Below are 20,401 nucleotides of genomic sequence, written 5' to 3'. Positions count from 1 at the left end.
GACGGGACAGCCAGGGCAACCCCAGAGACCCCTAGGGGACAGCCAGGGCATTCGCAGGGACACTCTGGGCACCCACAGGGACACCTTGGGGACAGCCAGGGCACCACAGGGACACCCAGGGAACCCCCAGGGACACCTAGGGCACCCCCAGGGACACCTAGGGGAAGGCAGGACACCCCCAGGGACACCTAGGGGACAGCCAGGACACCCCCAGGAACATTAAGGGGTCAGCCAGGGCACTCCAGGGACACCCAGGACACCCCCAGGGACACCAAGGGGACAGGCATGGCACCCCCAGTGACACTGATGGGACAGCCAGGGCACCCCCAGAGACACCCAGGGCACCCCCATGGACACCTAGGGGACAGGCAGGGCACCCCCTGGGACACCTAGGGGACAGGCAGGGCACCCCAAGGGACACCTAGGGGACCGCCAGGGCACCCCAGGGACACCAAGGGAACAGCCAGGGCACCCCCAGGGACGCCCAGGGCATCCCCAGAGACACCTAGGGGACAGCCAGGGCACCCTAGGGACAGCTAGGGCACCCCGAAGACACGAAGGGGAGAGCCAGGGCACCCCCAGGGACACCCAGGGCACCCCCAGGGACACGAAGGGGACAGCCAGGGCACCCCAGGGACACCCAGGGCACCCCCAGGGACACCTAGGGGACAGGCAGGGCACCCGCAGGGACACCCAGGGCACCCCCAACGACACCTAGGGGACAGCCAGGTCACCCCCAGGGACACCTAGGGGACAGCCAGGGCACCCCAGGGACACCCAGGGCACCCCCAGGGACACGTAGAAGACAGCCATGGCACCCCAGGGACAGCCAGGGCACCCCCAGGGACAGCTAGGGGACAGCCAGGGCACCCCCAGGGACACCTAGGGGACAGCCAGGGCACCCCAGGGACACCAAGGGGACAGCCAGGGTACCCCCAGGGACACGAAGGGGACAGCCAGGGCACCCCACAGACACCCTGGGCAACCCCAGGGACACCTAGGGGACAGCCAGGGCACCCCCAGGGACACCCAGGGCACCCCCAACGACACCTAAGGGACAGGCAGGGCACCCCCAGGGACACCTAGGGGACAGCCAGGGCACCCTAAAAACAGCCAGGGCACCCCCAGGGACATTTAGGGGACAGCCAGGGCACCCCTAGGGACACCAAGGGCAAAGACAGGGCACCCTAGGGACACCAAGGGGACAGCCAGGGCAGCCCAGGGACAGCCAGGGCACCCCCAGGGACACCTACGGGACAGCCAGGGAACCCCAGGGACACCTAAGGGACACCCTGGGCACACCCAGGGACACCAAGGGGACCCCCAGGGACACCTAAAGGACAGCCAGGGCACCCCCAGGGACACCTAGAGGACAGCCAGGGCACCCCCAGGGACACCTAGGGGACAGGCAGGGCACCCTAAAGACTGCCTGGGCACCCCCAGGGACACCTAGGGGACAGCCAGAGCACCCCAAGGACTGCCTGGGCACCCCCAGGGACACCTAGGGGACAGCCAGGGCACTCCAGGGACACCCAGGGCACCCCCAGGGCCGCCTAGGGGACAGCCAGGGAACCCCAGGGACACCCTGGGCACCCCCAGGGACGCCCAGGGCACCCCCAGGAACACCTAGGGGACAGCCAGGGAACCCCAGGGACACCCAGGGGACAGGCAGAGCACCCCAAGGACAGCCAGGGCACCCCCAGGGACACCTAGGGGACAGCCAGGGCACCCCAGGGACACCAAGGGGACAGCCAGGGCACCCCCAGGGACACCTAGGGGACAGCCAGGGCACCCCAGGGACGCCCAGGGTACCCCCACGGACACCTAGGGGACAGCCAGGGCACCCCCAGGGACACCCAGGGTACCCCCACGGACACCTAGGGGACATCCAGGGCACCCCGAGGGACGCCAGGGCACCCCCAGGGACACCTAGGGGACAGCCAGGGCACTCCAGGGACAGCCAGGGCACCCCAGGGACACCCAGGGCACCCCCAGGGACACCTAGGGAACAGCCAGGGCACCCCCAGGGACACCTAGAAAACAGTCAGGGCACCCCCAGGGCACCCCAGGGACAGCCAGGGCACCCCCAGGGACAGCTAGGGGACAGCCAGGGCATCCACAGGGACACCAAGGGGACAGCCCGAGCACCCCAAGGACAGCCAGGGCACCCCCAGGGACACCAAGGGGACAGCCAGGGCACCCCCAGGGACACCTAGGGGACAGCCAGGGCACCCCCAGGGACACACTGGGCACCCCCAGGGACACGTAGGGGACAGCCAGGGCACCCTAGGGACTGCCAGGGCACCCCCAAGACACGAAGGGGACAGCCAGGGCACCCCCAGGGACACCTAGGGGACAGCCACGGCACTCCCAGGGACACCCTAGGCGCCCCCAGGGAAACCTTGGGGACAGCCAGGGCACCCCCTGGGCACCCCAAGGAAAGTCAGGGCACCCCCAGGGACACCGAGGGGACAGCCAGGGCACTCCAGGGACAGCCAGGGCGCCCCCAGGGACACCTAGGGGACAGCCAGGGCCCCCCCCAGGGATACCTAGGGGACAGCCAGGGCACTCCAGGGTCAGCCAGGGCACCCCCAGGGCACCCCAGGGACACACAGGGCAGCTCCAGGGACACCTAGGGGACAGCCAGGGCCCCCCCAGGGACACCTAGGGGACAGCCAGGGCACCCCAGGGACACGCAAAGCACCCCCAGGGAGATCCAGGGCAGCCCCAGGGACACCGAGAGGACAGGCAGGGCACCCCCAGGGACACCTTGGGGACAGCCAGGGCACCCCAGGGACAGCCAGGGCACCCCCAGGGACATCTAGGGGACCTCCAGAGCAACCCCAGGGACACCCAGGGCACCCCCAGGGACACCTAGGGGACAGCCAGGGCCCCCCCAGGGACACCTAGGGGACAGCCAGGGCACCCCAGGGACACCCAGGGCACCCCCAGGGACACCTAGGGGACAGCCAGGGCACCCCCAGGGACATTTAGGGGACAGCCAGGGCACTCCAGGGACACCCAGGGCACCCCCAGGGACACCTAGGGGACAGCCAGGGCACCCCCAGGGACAACCAGGGCACCCCCAGGGACACCTAGGGGACAGCCAGGGCATCCCCAGGGACACCCAGGGCACCCCCAGGGACACCTAGGGGACAGCCAGGGCACCCTAGGGACAGCCAGGGCACCCCCAGGGACACCGAGGGCACAGCCACGGCACCCTAGGGACAGCAAGGGCACCCCCAAGGACACCTAGGGGACACGCAGGGAACCCCCAGGGACACCTAGGGGACAGCCAGGGCACCCTAGGGACAGCCAGGGCACCCCCAGGGACACCGAGGGCACAGCCAGGGCCCCCTCAGGGACACCGAGGGCACAGCCAGGGCACCCCCAGGGACACCGAGAGGACAGGCAGGGCACCCCCAGGGACACCTTGGGGACAGCCAGGGCCCCCCCAGGGACACCCAGGGCACCCCCAGGGACACCTAGGGGACAGACAGGGCACCCGCAGGGACATTTAGGGGACAGCCAGGGCACTCCAGGAACACCCAGGGCACCCCCAGAGACACCTAGGGGACACCCAGGGCACCCCCAGGGACACCTACGGGACAGCCAGGGAACCCCAGTGACACCCTGTGCACCCCCAGGGACACGCAGGGCACCCCCAGGGACACCGAGGGGAATGCCAGGGCACCCCCAGGGACATTTAGGGGACAGCCAGGGCACTCCAGGGACACCCAGGGCACCCCCAGGGACACCTAGGGGACAGCCAGGGAACCCCAGGGACCTCCAGGGCACCCCCAGGGACACGTACGGGACAGCCAGGGAACCCCAGGGACACACAGGGCACCCCCAGGGACACCCAGGGCACCCCCAGGGACACTTAGGGACACCTAGGGGACAGCCAGGGAACCCCAGGGACACCCAGGGCATCCCCAGGGACACCTCGGGGAGAGCCAGGGCACCCCAGAGACACCCCGGGCACACCCAGGGACACCTAGGGGACCTCCAGGGAACTCCTAGGGACAGCCAGGGCACCCCCAAGACACGAAGGGCACAGCCAGGGCACCCCCTGGGCACCTCAGGGACAGCCAGGGCACCCCCAGGGCACCCCAGGGACACGAAGGGGACAGCCAGGGCAGCCCCAGGGACACCTAAGGGACAGCCTGGGAACCCCCAGGGACACCTAGGGGACAGCCAGGGCACCACCAAGGACATCTAGGGGACCGCCAGGGCACCCCCAGGGACACCTCGGGGACATCCAGGGCACCCCCAGGGACAGATAAGGCACCACCAGGGACACCTAGGGGACAGCCAGGGCACCCCCAGGGACACGTTGGGGACAGCCAGGGCACCCCAAGCACAGTCAGGGTACCCCCAGGGAGAAATACAAATTTGACACTCAAATACAAACAAACCCATCCATACATTTACCTTTGCTCAAAATTCAAAGTACAGGCAATAAATAATACCAAAAAATAAAACCCTATTTACCACCAATGAATGCAATATTAAATAAAAGCAGCATATAAGTAATAAATTAATAAAAGTACTGCATATAAGTACCACTATTTATCAAAATCCCAGGCAAAGGGGGATTCCCCCAGTTTGAACACAGACAATAAATGGAATTTCTTTCTTCAATTTAAACTGTTTTGTCCTCAGAACCCCCTTTTTTTTTTTTTTTCTTTGGGACGCCAGGGAAGGATTGGGAAGACAAACTTGAAAGGGAAAAGGAGAAAAGTCCCCCGTACAAATGCACACCGGCTCACCTGCTCCTGCTGCCCGGCACAAAGGTTTGTCCCTCGGCATCTCCTGAAGCAATACTCCATATCCGAGGGTTCCCCCAAACTCTGTAAGACGAGCTCGCCATCATCCCGTAAGACACTCCAGAGAGCCTCGCAGAAGCTGCTCCCTCCGGCAGCTCCACGCTAGAGTGAGCTGAGGCTCCCCGCGTAAGCAGCTCGGGCAGGAGCCACCTGCCCCTCATTATCCTTTACAGCTCACGCCTGCGGCTGCTCTGTCCCCTCGTTATCCTAACAGCTCACGCCTGCAGCTGCTGCCAGCCCGAGGGTGAGGGCGGGGCAGAGGGAACTTGCTGCAGACATTTCACTGTTTGCACCGACACACTGGGGCACCGGGCTTTGCTTGCTAGGGATAAGCAAAAATTAAAGAGTTGACTTTTCTTGTTGTCATCATCCTTGAAGAAAGGAAAAATATATCAGGACTCGTGTGACTTCTCTGTGAACACAAAGTGCAAGGAACTTGGGAGGGGGAGGTCTTAAAACAACACCGGTTTCCTATAGCAGCAGCTGCTTTTGGTGCACACTGAAGCTTCTCTAGGCTTGTTTCAACGCTCTGCAGCAGTTAAGAGAGTACCACCTATTTAGGGGATACTGTAAAAGCTTTAGCTTTTCTAGAGATTTTCTCACCCCTTAAACCTGTATTTTATATTTCTATTTTTGTTACTTATATTTTTCTATTTTTGTATTTATTTTTTATATTTGTGTTGATTTGTTTATTTTTTTAAACTACATGAATTCATTTACCTAACACATCAGAACCACAATGAATTAAAATTAAATTAGCCTCGTTTTCTAAGGGGTAAAGATTTAATTTTTATTTAATAATGTTGGCATGTTTTCTCTGTCATTGTTTTTTCTTGGGGGGCAGTGTTTGTAGCGGCTTTTGTTTTGGTTTTTGTTTTTCTGTTTGCTTTGTTTTGGAGTTCTTTGTTAATAAACAAAGAGGTTCAGAGAGGCACAAAATAAAATGTCAACTTTGTTTTATTGCTACCTCTGAAATACAACTCGACACCAAGTTATTGCTGGTAATACTGTGCATGGGTAGAATGAGACCTGTTAGGGGGTTGAAAGGAAAAAAGTGGCAGCATGGTGCTGAATAGCTCCTGCTTTACCAACATGAATTTGGTAAATTTCCTTGTAAATGTGCCCTACAAGGTACAAAAACTCCAATTAGGATGGAAAACTGGAAAAAAAAAAAAAAAATATATTCTCTTACTAGAATCAGAGAGAGAAAAAACATCAAATAAAAGGAAGAAATAACATCTTAATCCCAGCTTGCCTGGAAAACAAGCTCAGGAATTTCAAACATTGAAAACTTTTGGAACAGTCATCAAGTTGGTGGAAGTTCATGGAACAACAAATTAAAATCTGCTTCCTCTGCTCTAATTTTAAAGGGAAGTGGGAATTCAACAGGTCCAGCTACTCCTATCCAAGAATGATCTGTGTTTTGTGGGAGTAACAATGCAAAGAAACTCGAATCTTACTTGTATTGGACATCTGAAACTCTCAGCAGAGATGGGAAGTTTCAGTGGAACAAAAGCACCACACTTCCTACAATAACAAAATTGGACTCGGCAAAAGTCAGGAATTTTATTTACAAAGCCATGGACAAGGAGGAGGATGACACCAGGAATCCACTCCAGCTGAAAGCAAGGATTTATTGGAAAAGGCAGGAAATCAAACAGACAGTCTCTGATTATGGTCAGGCAATTATCCAGGAGTCAGAACAGTGGGAACCTTGGACTGGGATAAGGCCTTCCAACGGCTTCACTTCCTACTGGCTCTCTCCTTTTCGCCAACGACCTGCAAGAGGAAAAGCAACAGGAATAAAGTCTCAAACAGGATGGCCTTGGTCCAGGCAGACTGAAATGCTCAAAAAAAAAATCCAGGACAAGGCAGGTGTTTTCCCAAGTACCCCCAGTGTGGAGCTGTGTCAGCCACAAGTGTTTGCTCCCGCAGCCCAGCCCGGAGCAGGCTCCAGCTGCTGCCCAGGGGTTACCAAGGGACTCACTTGTTTGAAGCTGTAAATGCAGGTGGCCTGCACTGGAGTGCCAATAAATGTGAAATGTGTGACTCTCATCTTGAACAGCGACTGATCTTCTCGGCAGATCCACCTCACCAGGAATGGGTCGCTCTGACAGGGATTTCATCCCTCTGCATCTGAAACAAAGTTAGGACAACAGTCAGAGTGCTGCAGGACACCTTGACAGCCCCAGACATCTTGTGGCAATCTAGGAATACCCTCGACAGCCCTACTACACCCCACGCCAAAAAATTAAAGTCCCCGGGACTTGTCCTATTACCCCTACACCCAGACTGAGCATCAAGGCAGAGCAGCTCCCGGCCAAACACACACCAACACCCGTGACACAGCACAGGACAAACGAGGGGACACAACAGGGACAGAAAACTCTGGCAAGAAGAATGACCCTGAGGGTCCAGAGAACTCGGAATGAGATGACCGAGGTAAAATGGAAAGTGAGCTGGCCAGGCTCAGAGAACCCTGCAGGAACAAGATGCCATCGGGATGACTTATCCCAAGAAAGGCAGAGATGGATGCCCGAGAATCCTACGGTCAGAATTTTCTACCTGTCTTTGCATTCTCACAAGACCTAACCCGCCGGAATGGATCAGGGCGGTGCACGGCTGTCAGTACAGCTCAGAACAAGACCTGAAAAGGCATCGGACTGGATGATGCTGAAAAGAGATGGATTCTTATGAGTGTTCGAGCACCAAAGTCAAAAGCACCTAGCCCAGGAACACAGAGATCAGAAATGCTAAGACTGATGCCAGGAGTTTTGATAGGCCCCTGAAGGGCTAAGGGAAAAGACAGGAAACACAAGACACCCATGACACAGAGTGCACAACAGACACAACACACCCTGGGACTGCTCTGCCCTGCACACCTTGGCACTGTGATCCAAAATGAGACTCTCCCTGGATGTAACCTAAGGGGTCACAGCTTAGACATCCCTGTCTTCAAACCTGACTCAAAAAATCCCTCCCAGTGACCCCACACTCTTCTTTCATCCCCTCTATGGATCTGAGCTCTCCACTTATCTCTCAGATGTCTGGGGAGGTGGATCCATGCCGGGTCCCAAAGAAGGCCACCTCTCTCTCGGGGAAATTCCTGCTGTAACCAGGCTGCTGTCTCCTTGTCAGCTACAATAAAGAGAACCAAACATGACCGTGTGCTCTTAGCAGCACATGAGCCAGAAACCAGCAATTCTGCTACTCACTGTCTCCTAAGCTTGCCTGTGTCCTCGGCCCCGTGCTTCAGCTGCGCTCAGAGGCCAACGCCGGCGTCGCAGGGTCTGCCTGGGTAAAGAGCAGACAAGGTGACGTGGCAGCGCTGGAACTTGAGGGGACCCTCCCTCCTTCTCCTCCCTGACTCACCTCAACTCCTCGCCCGTTATCCAAGCCTACCTGGATGGGGCCTTCACAAGGAGAAGATCAAGGCTCCATCACAGACTCCTGGAATGCTCCCGGAGGGCTCACGGGTGAGGTGACCCGGGTCTGTCGTCCGGTTGGTGAGAGGGGAGCTCGGCCTCCTGCGAGTGGACTCCCTAAAACACACAATAACGGAGGCTTAGAGTTGCACCCAAAAGTGAGACTTGAGCAAGAGCAACTGCTCCTGTCCACCCATCACTGCTCACCTCGCCCACGTCACCTTGACTGCTGAGATCCGGCTTTACCACCTAAAAATAAAGACAAAGAACAGAGCTGTAACACGGCCACCATTTACACCTCCCCTGCAAACAGAAACAGGGACTGACCTTCTCAGGGGAGCCCCTCACCCAGGATGGGGGGCTCTGCCACAGATTTCATCCCTCTGCATCTGAAACGAATTTAGGACAAAAGTCAGAGTGCTGCAGGATACCTTGACAGCCCCAGACATCTTGTGGCAATCTAGGAATACCCTCGACAGTCTAATCACACCCCACATCACAAAGTTCACGTCCTCGGGACTCGTCCTATTACCCCTACACCCAGACTGAGCATCAAGGCAGAGCAGCTCCGGGCCAAACACACACCAACACCCGTGACACAGCACAGGACAAACGAGGGGACACAACAGGGACAGAAAACTCTGGCAAGAAGAATGACCCTGAGGGTCCAGAGAACTCGGAATGAGATGACCGAGGTAAGATGGAAAGTGAGCTGGCCAGGCTCAGAGAACCCTGCAGGAACAAGATGCCATCGGGATGATTTATCCCAAGAAAGGCAGAGATGGATGCCCGAGAATCCTACGGTCAGAATTTTCTACCTGTCTTTGCATTCTCACAAGACCTAACCCGCCGGAATGGATCAGGGCGGTGCACGGCTGTCAATACAGCGCAGAACAAGACCTGAAAAGGCATCGGACTGGATGATGCTGAAAAGAGATGGATTCTGATGACTATCTGAGAACCAAAGTCAAAAGCACCTGGCCCAGGAACAGAAAGATCAGAAATGCTAAGACCGATATGAGAAGTTTTGACAGGCCCCTCAAAGGGCTAAGGGAAAAGACAGGAAACACAAGACGCCCAAAAGACACAGAGTGCACAACACACACAACACACCCTGGGACTGCTCTGCTCTGCACACCTCAGCACTGTGATCCAAAATGAGACTTTCCCTTTGTCTAGTCTAAGGGGTCACGTCTTGCACCCCTTCATCTCCAAGCCCGACTCAAAAAATCCCTCCCGCTGACCCCTGCCCTGGCACCCCGCTTTCATCCCCTCCCTAGTTCCGAGCCCTCCACTTATCTCTCAGATGTCTGGGGAGGTGAATCCACGCTGGGTCCCAAAGAAGGCCACCTATGCCTCTGGGAAATTCCTCCTGTCACTGGGCTGCTGTCTCCTAGTCAGCTACAATAAAGAAAACCAAATATCAAAGCATAATCTTAGCTGCACATCAGCCAAAAACCAGCAGCTCTGCTACTCACCGTCTCTTAAGCAGGACCGGGTCCTCGGGCCCCGTGTGTGCTTCAGCTGAGCTCGGAGGCTGACGCTCGCAGCGCCAAAGCCTTTGAGGCATTACTGGCACTGAGCCCACCCACCATGGCCTCCATTAGGGCTGTGAGCATCCCCGGTTAGAGCAGGACAGGAACGCAGGGTGGACATCCCCGGTGAACCTCAACCCTGCGGACTCGGCCCCACCACTGTCACTTCCTGCCTGGCCCTAGCTTAGGGTTACTGCCTGCACCTCTCAGGACTTCTGGCATTGCCTTGCCATTAGGATTGCTGCCGGCACCTGCTCTCAGGGAAACAGTGTTGGAAGCAGCACTGTGAGGACCGGGATACCTGTACTCTGACTTGTATCCTAGGCTGTACCCCTGATTTTCACTGTGTGTTCTCTAGTCCTTCAGTCCTTTACCTCAGCCTCTGTGTGTATCACTGTAACCTCCCCCCTTCTGAACGCTGCTTCTTCAGAGCCCTAGACCTTGCAGCCGGGGACGCTCTGCACCGTTAGGGTCCCAAGAGCTGTCCCGCACGCAGGACAGGTACATCCACAGTTGTTCCCTGCCTACCCTAAGAAACGTGGCCCTGAGACAGGGCAGAGGCTGACAGAGCCAAACTCTTTGCGGTGGCAAAAGGCACGAAGCCTTACCAACCGCCGCCTCGAGAGGGAAATCAGGAGCACTTCCACCGGCTGCGGAGAGACAGGGAATCCCAGGGTGGGTGGGGCGGGAAACCCCCGTTATCCCCAGCCCTGCTGGATCCTGCTCCCCACTATCGCTTCCTGCCTGGCCCTAGCCTGACAGTGTCTGCACAGGTCAGAGCTTCTGGTGTGTTCCTGCACTAGGGCTGCTGCCTGCACCTGCTCTCAGGGGAAGTGTGCTGGTAGCAGTGCTGTGAGGGCCGCTACACCTGTACTCTGACTTGTATCCTAGCCTGCTCCCCTGGTTTTCACCGTGTGTCCTCTAGTCCTTGAGTCCTTTATCTCAGCCTCTGTGTGTGTGGCTACACCTCCCCCCTTCTAAACCCAACTTCTTTAGAGCCCTACACCTCGCAGCCAGGCCTTCTGGCATTGTCCTGCATAAGGGCTCCTGCCTGTACCCGCACTCAGGGAAACGGGCATGTCTTTAGGGGTACTCCTTCGGGTTTGGGTCGGGCTGGTACACCTGTACTCTCAATTGGCACATCTTGGACATCCCTATCTCCAAACCTGACTCAAAAACCCCTCCTGACAAGTCCTGACCCAGCACTCCACTTTCATCCCCTCTGTGGCTCTGAACCCTCCACTTATCTCTTGGACGTCTGGGGATGAGAATCCATGTCGGGTGCCACAGAAGGCCGCCTCACCCTCTGGGAATTTCCTGCTGTCACCGGGCTGCTGTCTCTTATTCGGCTACAAGAAATAAAACAAACATCGATGTATGATCTCAGCAGATCTGTTGGCCAATCGGTCAGGGCGTAAGACAAGTGGACCACCTCAAACACACAAACAATAACATATGCTGAAGAGTTACACCAGAAACACCACCACACTTAACTGCATAAATACATAAATTTTCAAACAGACAACCCCAAAAAAATTCCAGCAAAAAAAGCCAACTCTTATCACCCCCAGTCAAACTACTGAATATAATAAAAACAACCCCACGTCCAATCCCCTCAATAATACTCCAGAACATATACTCAGAGCCCCCCCAAAGTTAAAGACCTCCCGCTAGCCAAATAAAAAGGAAAAAGCCCATGTCTTGCAACCTATATTAATTCATTAACTTAAAACTTTAAAAATAAACATTAAAGTTTAAAGCTTTAGACAACACTAGCACACCATAGACGCCAATCCCATCACTACATGCCAAACCAAAACTTATTTCAACCTTTTGTGCTGCTGCTGCTCGGCACAAAGGTTTGTCCCACAGCACCTCCTGAAGTAATGTTCCACGCCCAAGGCCTCCCCCAGCCCCTGTGAGATGAACTCACCATCCTTCCATGAGCCTCACCTGGGAGCCCAGCATAAACCCCTCTCCTCCCGCAGCTCCGTGCCAAACTGAGCTCGGGCTCCCCTCTTAAAGCAGTGCTGGCAGGACCCGCCCCCTCGTTATCCTTTACAGCTTCCACCTGTCCCCTCATCAGTGTGACAGCTCTCACCTGGGGCTGCTCTGTCCCCTCATCAGTGTGACAGCTCTCACCTGGGGCTGCTCTGTCCCCTCATCAGTGTGACAGCTCTCACCTGGGGCTGCTCTGTCCCCTCAATCAGCCTGTGACAGCTCTCACCTGCAGCTGCTGCCAGTCCCTGCTGCTCATTTCCTGGACATTGCACTGTGTGCACTGACACGCTGGGGCACCGGGCTTTCCTTGCTGTGAATAAGGATCCCTCTTCTCCTGCACGTGCCCAAGGCTGAAACTGGGATTCCACCTCCTAAATTCCGTTTGTGTGAGGTTCACAATTCCTAAGGAAATTTCCCAGCAATCGTTACCCTTCATTTACATTTTCTCCTTTGGAATCATCACTACCTTGTCTTTCTGTGCAAGTGTTCCAAACGTTCATTGGGAGTTCAGTAGCCGGGTTGGCTTGTTTATAACTTAGCTGACAATCCCAGGCTAAATCCAAACACCCAGAGATACAGGGAAATATGGAGACAGTTTATAAATACTGCCCACCTCTGACCCTGAATTCTTCATCGCACATCCTCGGAGCAGATTTACTCCATCCTTTCTTCCCAGCAGCACCTCTCCAGCACAAATCTCACTTCTCACACCTGTTTCTTCCCACAAACCAAACAGAAATCTACTACAGGGCGAGGCGGGGAGGGGCAAGGCCGGTCTCGGGGCAGAGCCCCCGGGCCCTCAGGGCGGGCCGGGGGGACCGGAGCAGAGCCCGGGCCGGGTTGGAGCCGGAGCCGGTCTGAGGGCGGAGGCCCCGGGCCCTCAGCGCGGGCCGGGGGGCGGGGGCGGTTCCCGGGGCCCGCTGTCCAATCAGCACTGCCGATGCCTCAGCGAGCCCGCCAATCGCGGGGATTCAAAAGGGTGGCGGAAGTAGCTGCTGCTCTATGGGCTCGGTGAGGAACGCCCCGGTGGGGTCCCGGCGCCGTGCACTTGGGACCCGCCCCGCGCCCCTGAAGCCGCGCCCCCGGTACTGCCCGGCCCCGGCTGCCTCCGGGCCCCGCCTCACAGAGCCCCGGCTCCGCCCCGGCCCCGCCCCGAGCCCGCCCCGGCTCCGCCCCGGCTCCGCCCCTGCTCCGCCCCGAGCCCGCCCCGGCTCCGCCCCTGCTCCGCCCCGAGCCCGCCCCGGCTCCGCCCCGAGCCTGCCCCGGCTCCGCCCCTGATCCGCCACGAGCCCGCCCCGGCTCCGCCCCGAGCCCGCCCCGGCTCCGCCCCGAGCCCGCCCCGGCTCCGCCCCGAGCACGTCCCGGCTTGGGGGCGGGACCATCGCCCGCGACCCCGCCCCGCCCCTCGCAGCTGAGCCGAGCCGAGCCGAGCCGAGGTTGCTCGCGGCCCTGCGCGGAGCCAGGCGGGGCCGGGAATGGGAGCGGGCGTTCTGGTTCGGGTCCTGTCAGTGTCGGCTGCGGCTCCCGAGCGGTGCGGCCCCCCCCGGCGGGCGGGCTGTGGGTATCGGGGCCTGAGGACCGGGCTGGCGTTGGGGTCGGGATCGGGACCGGGATCGCTGCGGGCGGCAGGAGCCGCTCCTGCTCCTCCTGCAGCCGGAGCTGCGCTGGGGTCCTGGCGGGGCTCTGGGCACGGGAGGACGGCGGCGGCGATTTCCTCGTGCTGAGCGGGACCGGCCGGGGCGCGGGGAGCCCCCGTGCCGGCCCCAGGACCCCCCAAACCCCGCCGCTCCCCGCGGTGCCGGGGAATTTTTTTTCAGCACAGGCAGAGAATTCCTTATGAGAGAACTCAGAACTCAAGGATACGGGGTCGGAGGGGAGAGGAGAGATTCTTGTATAAATTCAAAACGCATTGGGAAAAATGAATCTATGCAACAGCTCATTTCCTCTCCCAGACTGGCTTCTGTGTGATCGTCTGTGATTCCAACTGCTACGATGGGCTTTTCGACCTGTGCGGCTACAATGACCTGCCAGGTTCTAAGCACGCCAGAAAATAATGGGAGAGCTCTCTGGATCAGGCAGTGGAGCCTCTCAGTAATGTCCCAAAGGTCCAGCAGTGCCCAGCATCTCTGACTGGAATTTGAGGGGTCCCAGCACGGCCCCTCTGTAGTGTTCCTCTGGAGCTGACACTTCCCAGCACCCGTGACCAGGGTTTGGGGGTCCCAGCACAGGCCCCCTGGCACATCCCCCTGTTTCTTCAAGTCCCATTTAACCAGGATGATTTTTTTGGGAGTTGAAGCACCCAAAGGCAGCAGAACTGGCCTTAATCCCTTCTGGGGGATCTCTTCCTCACCCAATGCCCACTGCCAAAACCACGCCTGAGGCTCAGCTCCCCATCCCCTCAGTCTCTCCAAGGAACTGGGCTTGGATTTCCCAATCCAGCAGGACAGAAATGCTGTTGTCCTTATTGTATGCCCTAATTGCAGTAATTGCTTAAGAAATAATTGAACGACATTTAAAAAATGAAGAGAAATCAAATAAGAGCTGCGAGCTCCAAGGGCTATCCAAAGGTTGCTCAAAACTCTTATCAATTATTTCCTTTAGTTAACCAACGCAAACAGAGTAATTAACAGCACATTGTAAATTATGAGCACTCATCTTTCAGCCTGAATTTCCAACAGCTCCTCATGCTGACTGACCTGGAGCAAGACCATCGATGTTCCTGCACAGAGCTGAGGGGGTTAAGAACTCAGTCAGCCTGGCCAGATCTACATTAGTCCTGCCAAAAGACAACACAAGTGCCTCATGTTTTCCTGCATGCTAATTAATGAGTACAGTTTTTAAGCCATACTGTGGCAAGGGCCAGAAATGAAGGACGTAGGATGTGACAGCAGCTGTGCATCACACTTACCTTTCTTTCCCCATGTCTTCAAACACCTAAACCCTCCTGTCAGAGAAATCTTGTCCAAATTCACTACTCGACACGCAAACTGAAGCTGAAAAAAGCCATTCATCTGCCAGAGATAAAGAAATCCTCCTGGCCTTAATAAAGGTCAAACTGGACAGAGGATGAAATGCAAACTGACTAAAACAAAAAACAAAACAAAGGACTTACCAAATATATTTGATAAAGGTGGCCAAAACATACAGAAATTCATTTACAAGCTGAATAGGAAGGAGTTTCCTCTTCTCCTGGGATTGATTCTTGTTTTCTCTCTCGTCTCCTAAATTTCTTAGCCACAGAGTATGGAATAAGGAAGTCATTTGACTGATCCCCTTGCTTTCCAGAAACCTGAGAAACAAAACAAAACAAAACAAAACAAAATTAGCAAACCAAACGAAACCAACCAACCGACAAGAAAACAAAACAGAGAACCACTTTGGGAAGGCAGATCCTCGCCGGCAGCTGGTCCATCACCTAGACAGGGGACCCTATTCCAGGGCACTTTTGGGGCACCTGCCTGAGCCTGCCAGGGCACTCTGCGCAGAAGAGATTTCTGCCGGATGCAAACGTACCTGAGGGAGAGGCAAGGGGGGAGGAATGTTCTAGACAGCTCAAAGCCATTGCTGTGCCACTTCCCGTGCGGCAGGTCCCGTGACAGGACGGGATCTGAGGCTGTTTGAAACTCAAAAGGTAGAGACACCGATTCCAGGTGCCACTTGGCTTTCTCAGTTTTTCCAGCAAGTGTTTTCCAAATCACGAAGCCCCCCCAGCATCATCCCCCTCCTACCACAACCTGAAAGCATCTCGATTCTGTTTCCGAAACCCCAAGGGACACCTCAGAGTTCAGCGAGTTCTGCCCGTCCGGCCCTCGGTGCCCCCGCCTCCCTGCCTGTCACCCTTGTTTTCATACTCACTCACACAGTTATTCTACCGTGGGCAGCAAAATTGTTCCCGTTTCTCCTGTACTTCTCTGCTCACCTTTGCTCTCAGCTGTGCGGGACCCACGGGAGGAGGCCGTGATCCCGGATCAGCTCACAGGCAGCTTTGCTGGCACGGGCAGCGCTTTGGAATATCTCCAGAATACCGCTCTGAAACAGAAAATAGGACCTGTTCTTCTACAGTCAAGATCGAACGATCTAACTCAGAATTAGCAATCGGACCAGCATCTGATCAGCTTCAAGGTGACACGAACACCAGCTGCTCTCAGCGACTCCAGGGAAGGAAAGACGCTCTCCGTTCAAAGCTACTCTCACGAGGAGTCTTCAGGCAGTGAGAGGATTTTGTCCTTTTGTCCAAGGTTTCGATACCCGAACCGCTCAGGGCAGACACTGCCAAAGCCGAGAGCTCCCGGCACGTGAGCTTCCCTCCTGCTGAAGCGCAGTTCAGGTAACAAACGTGCTGCCTGTGGATGGAGGCCCCCAAAAGAGAAAAGGCCCTGACAGCAGGCACAAAGGCACGGTGCCCACGTGAGGCTCCGTGATGGCAGCAACCTGTTCCAGTTTCAGGGGACAAGGCTGCGACCGGTTTGGACACAAGCAATTATCTCCCCCTCCACACGGACACAAAATCAACAAGGAACAGGTTTTCAAGAAGGCAAAGGCAGAGTCAGCTGCTCCTTTTTGCTTTGGCCTTGAGATCTCAAAGCCATGCAGACTTCTGTACTTTGGGGTTTTTTGGTGCTTTCTTTCCAAATTCTTACCTGGGAGCCCGCCCTCATCACACAAAGGACTGTTGAAAAGGAGAGAATGACCTGGAAAATCCTCTGGCAGTCATGAAGCTCACAGCAATGTTTGTTACACAGCCCTTCCCCAAGACATCAGAGGATCTGCTCACGCTGTGCTTTGTACTGGAAGCCGCAAAGAAAAAGACCACCATCAGACATTTAGACATTTCCAAAAAATAACTGCCCCTAAGAGCATAAAACCTGGTTCCCTGCCAGTGCCAGCTCAGGGCTTACCACAGCTTGTTCTGAACTTCTCAATTTCCATTCCTTCCAAATTTAATCCCTAACATCCATCAGGAACAGTCAGTCTGCAGCCTAAACATGCAGTGCAAATGGAATAGTAGAAGTTGCTGTTCCTAAAACACTTCAGTGGAACTCAACATTACTAATCTAAACTCAGAGATGAATGGAAGCTAGCTGGGGCAGAACATTCTGTTTATTGTGCTCACAGAGCATACAGAGCACAACTCGTGTGTTAGCATTAAGAAAACAACAAAACCACCACAGAAATAGCAGCTTAAATTCCAATATGAAACAAAAGAAAGATGCTTCTAAATAACCACCGATGGGAGAATGAGATTTCAATGTATTTTTATGGCCTTTCCCCATACATTTCTGAAGAATTACTGGATACCTAAAATGGTACACTTACCTCAGAATCAAAACTGTAGAAAAGCTGGAAAAAACCTGGTACTTTCCTCAGGTCCGAGTACTGATGTGACAGAAGGAGTCTGTTTACCTTTATGGACGTGTGCTCCTCTGTGAAGAGAAAAAGGTGGCATCATTTCTGCCACTCTAACAAATTGACTCACTGCCTCAACTAGACGGTAAGCTATTTAAACACTGTTTCAGGACTCCCAGGCTTGGAATTCTCAGCAACTGCTCAGTCTGGCGACTTCAAGGACTTCCCCACTCAGGGAACCCAGCGCTCCCAGCCTGAAACACCACATTTGCTACAAAGCCGATCAAAAACTTGCACACACAGAGGACACGAGGCTCCAGCGAGCCCTCTTCGGGCAGCGGCAGCTCCCGGGGGGATGTGAACAGCAGACCCCGCTCCCAGCCGGCACAGCCCGGACTCCGTGCAGCCCTCAGCCAGAGCTGCGGGGAGCTGACACTGTTCCCGGGAAGCCCTGCCCGGACAACCGGAGCGTCCCCCCACAACCCCTCTGCTTACCTCGGCCTCGCTCAGCTTTGCGGCAGAGAGCAGCTGCCTCCTGCTGCTGGCTACAGGACGGGGACGGCTCGGGGCAGCTCCGCCGACGGTTCTGCCCCGATGCTTCTGTGTTTTCCTCCATTTCCCCGGGCCGGAGGGCCGCGGGGGTGGCGTGTGGGCGCGGCGGAGAGCGGCGGGAACGTGCGGAGCGAGACGGGCGGCCGGCACGGCGGGCGCGGCGGGACCTCGGCAGAGAGAGGCGCCGCCGCCGCTGCCTGCCGGCGCGAGCCCGGCTCCCGCTCCCCCGGCCGCGGCGCCGCCGAGCCCACAGCCCGTGGCCGCGCACCCGGACACGCCGCGGAAAATCTCGGCCGGGCGGCGCCGTGGTCGGGGCAGGGCGAAGGCAGCCGGGTAGACGCCCAAGGGGTCTTTGCGTTTTTCCCGCTCTTTTTGCCGCCGTCTTTGGAAGGTCAATCGCGTCACGACGACTCGCCATCTTAGAAGGGGCAGGACGTGACTTCCGCCCTTCCTGGCCGCCATGTTGGTTGTGGGTGAAGCAGTTTCCGGTTAATTCGCCATGTTTTCTGTGGGTACCGTTAAGGCCCCCGGCATCAGCTGTTCACACAGGCGCCTGACTGAATAAAAAACCTGAACTCGCCCGCGGCGCCGCCGAGCCCGCAGCCCGTGTCCGCACACCTGGAAACGCTGTGTGAAATCGTGCTCAGGCGGCGCCATGGTCGGGGCCGCGAGCAGGCTGTCGGGGAGACGCCGCTGGGGTCCTTGACGTTTCCCGCCATTTTGGTTACCACCTTTGGAAGGTCAAGCGAGTCGCGCTGTGCCGCTCTGCCATCTTTTTTGTGGCACACCTAAGCCCCCCCTCCCCAGCTCCTCACAGAGGCGCCTGACTGAATAAAACGCCTGAACACGGCCACGGCGCCGCTGAGCCCACATCCCGTGTCTGCACACCTGGAAACGCTGCGGAAAATTGCGCCCAGTTGGCGCCGTGGTTGGGGTCGCGCGCAGGCAGTCGCCTGCCACGCACCCGGGGTTCTTGCATTTTTCCCGCCTATTTTCCCACAAGCTTTGGACGGTCGGGCGGCAGCACTGTCCCCAAGCTCACAGCTCGGGGCTGCCGCGCGCATCGGGGACGGGGGACAGCCGCAGTACCGCTCTCTGTCCACACGACGGCAGCACTGCCGCAATGCTCGGCCGGGGGCTGCCACGCGCGTTGGGGACGAAAACCGGAGACAGCTGCAGTACCGCTCTCTGTCCACACGATGGCAGCATTGCCGCACAGTGCGGCCCGGGGCTGCCGGGGGCCAGCTGCAGTACCGCTCTCTGTCCACACGATGGCAGCATTGCCGCACAGTGCGGCCCGGGGCTGCCGGGGGGCAGCTGCAGTACCGCTCTCTGTCCACACGATGGCAGCATTGCCGCACAGTGCGGCCCGGGGCTGCCGGGGGGCAGCTGCAGTACCGCTCTCTGTCCACACGATGGCAGCATTGCCGCACAGTGCGGCCCGGGGCTGCCGGGGGACAGCCGCATTACCGCTCTCTGCCCACACGATGGCAGCATTACCGCACAGCTCGGACCGGGGCTGCCGGGGGACAGCCGCATTACCGCTCTCTGCCCACACGATGGCAGCACTGCCGCAATGCTCGGCCGCGGGCTGCCACGCGCGTTGGGGACGAAAACCGGAGACAGCTGCAGTACCGCTCTCTGTCCACACGACGGCAGCATTGCCGCACAGTGCGGCCCGGGGCTGCCGGGGGGCAGCTGCAGTACCGCTCTCTGTCCACACGACGGCAGCATTACCGCACAGCTCGGCCCGGGGCTGCCGGGGGCCAGCTGCAGTACCGCTCTCTGTCCACACGACGGCAGCATTGCCGCACAGTGCGGCCCGGGGCTGCCGGGTGACAGCTGCAGTACCGCTCTTTGTCCACAGAATGGCAGCATTGCCGCACAGTGCGGCCCGGGGCTGCCGGGGGCCAGCTGCAGTACCGCTCTCTGTCCACACGATGGCAGCATTACCGCACAGCTCGGACCGGGGCTGCCGGGGGCCAGCTGCAGTACCGCTCTCTGTCCACACGATGGCAGCATTGCCGCACAGTGCGGCCCGGGGCTGCCGGGTGACAGCTGCAGTACCGCTCTCTGCCCACACGGTGGCAGCATTGCCGCACAGTGCAGCCCGGGGCTGCCGGGGGCCAGCTGCAGTACCGCTTTCTGCCCACACGGTGGCAGCATTGCCCCATAGTTCGGCCGGGGCTCCCACACGCGTAGGGGACAGACAAAGAGCAGAGGCGAAAAAGAACGTGGCCAAAAGTGCCCTTCCAAAAATCCTCTCAAATAAATGCCCCAAAAGACCCCCAACCACAGCTACAAGAATTCTGCCTCTAACCAAATACAAACCAAAAAAGCCTTTACTTTAAGCTATGTTCCAATATTTTTTGTCTTTATTATTTTTATAATTTATCATTACCATTTATCTTTTATACTCCTATCTCTACTATATATAATACACCTCACAGGCAATAATATGCATTGTATTTATTTAAAATATTGATATTTTTTTTGTATTTTATATTTCTATTTTTGTTGCTTGTTTTTCTATTTTTGTATTAATTTTTAAATTCGTGTTTATTTGTTTATATTTTAAACTTTATTTTATTGCTACCTCTGAAATGCACCTTGACACCAAGTTACTGCTGGGAATACTGTGCATGAATGGAATGAGACCTGTGTGGGAGTTGAAAGCAAAAAAATAGCACCATGGTGCTGAATGGTGGTGAAT

The 20,401-nt window shown here is 57.0% G+C and overlaps 1 long non-coding RNA gene across 3 annotated transcripts; it reads right to left on the bottom strand.

Annotated features, from left to right (window-relative positions):
- Positions 1 to 6,370: 6,370 nt before the first annotated feature.
- Positions 6,371 to 11,960, bottom strand: LOC136301794 (uncharacterized). Of its 3 annotated transcripts, none has more exons than XR_010723940.1 (9): positions 11,743 to 11,960; positions 11,093 to 11,138; positions 8,582 to 8,643; positions 8,462 to 8,503; positions 8,232 to 8,371; positions 8,045 to 8,123; positions 7,862 to 7,967; positions 6,817 to 6,965; positions 6,371 to 6,608 (listed from the first exon to the last, which is right to left on the bottom strand). It is a non-coding gene; the product is annotated as an uncharacterized lncRNA (long non-coding RNA). The 3 variants fall into 3 exon arrangements; XR_010723939.1 differs by having other exon boundaries at positions 7,917 to 7,967; XR_010723941.1 differs by having other exon boundaries at positions 7,917 to 7,967; positions 8,045 to 8,119.
- Between the last annotated feature and the right edge of the window lie 8,441 nt (positions 11,961 to 20,401).

The sequence above is a fragment of the Chamaea fasciata genome, unplaced genomic scaffold (assembly GCF_029207755.1).
Source record: "Chamaea fasciata isolate MVZ Bird 193981 ecotype frontalis unplaced genomic scaffold, bChaFas1.0.hap1 SCAF_27, whole genome shotgun sequence".
Taxonomy (NCBI): Eukaryota; Metazoa; Chordata; class Aves; order Passeriformes; family Sylviidae; genus Chamaea; species Chamaea fasciata.
This window is presented reverse-complemented; position numbering and strand designations above follow the sequence as displayed.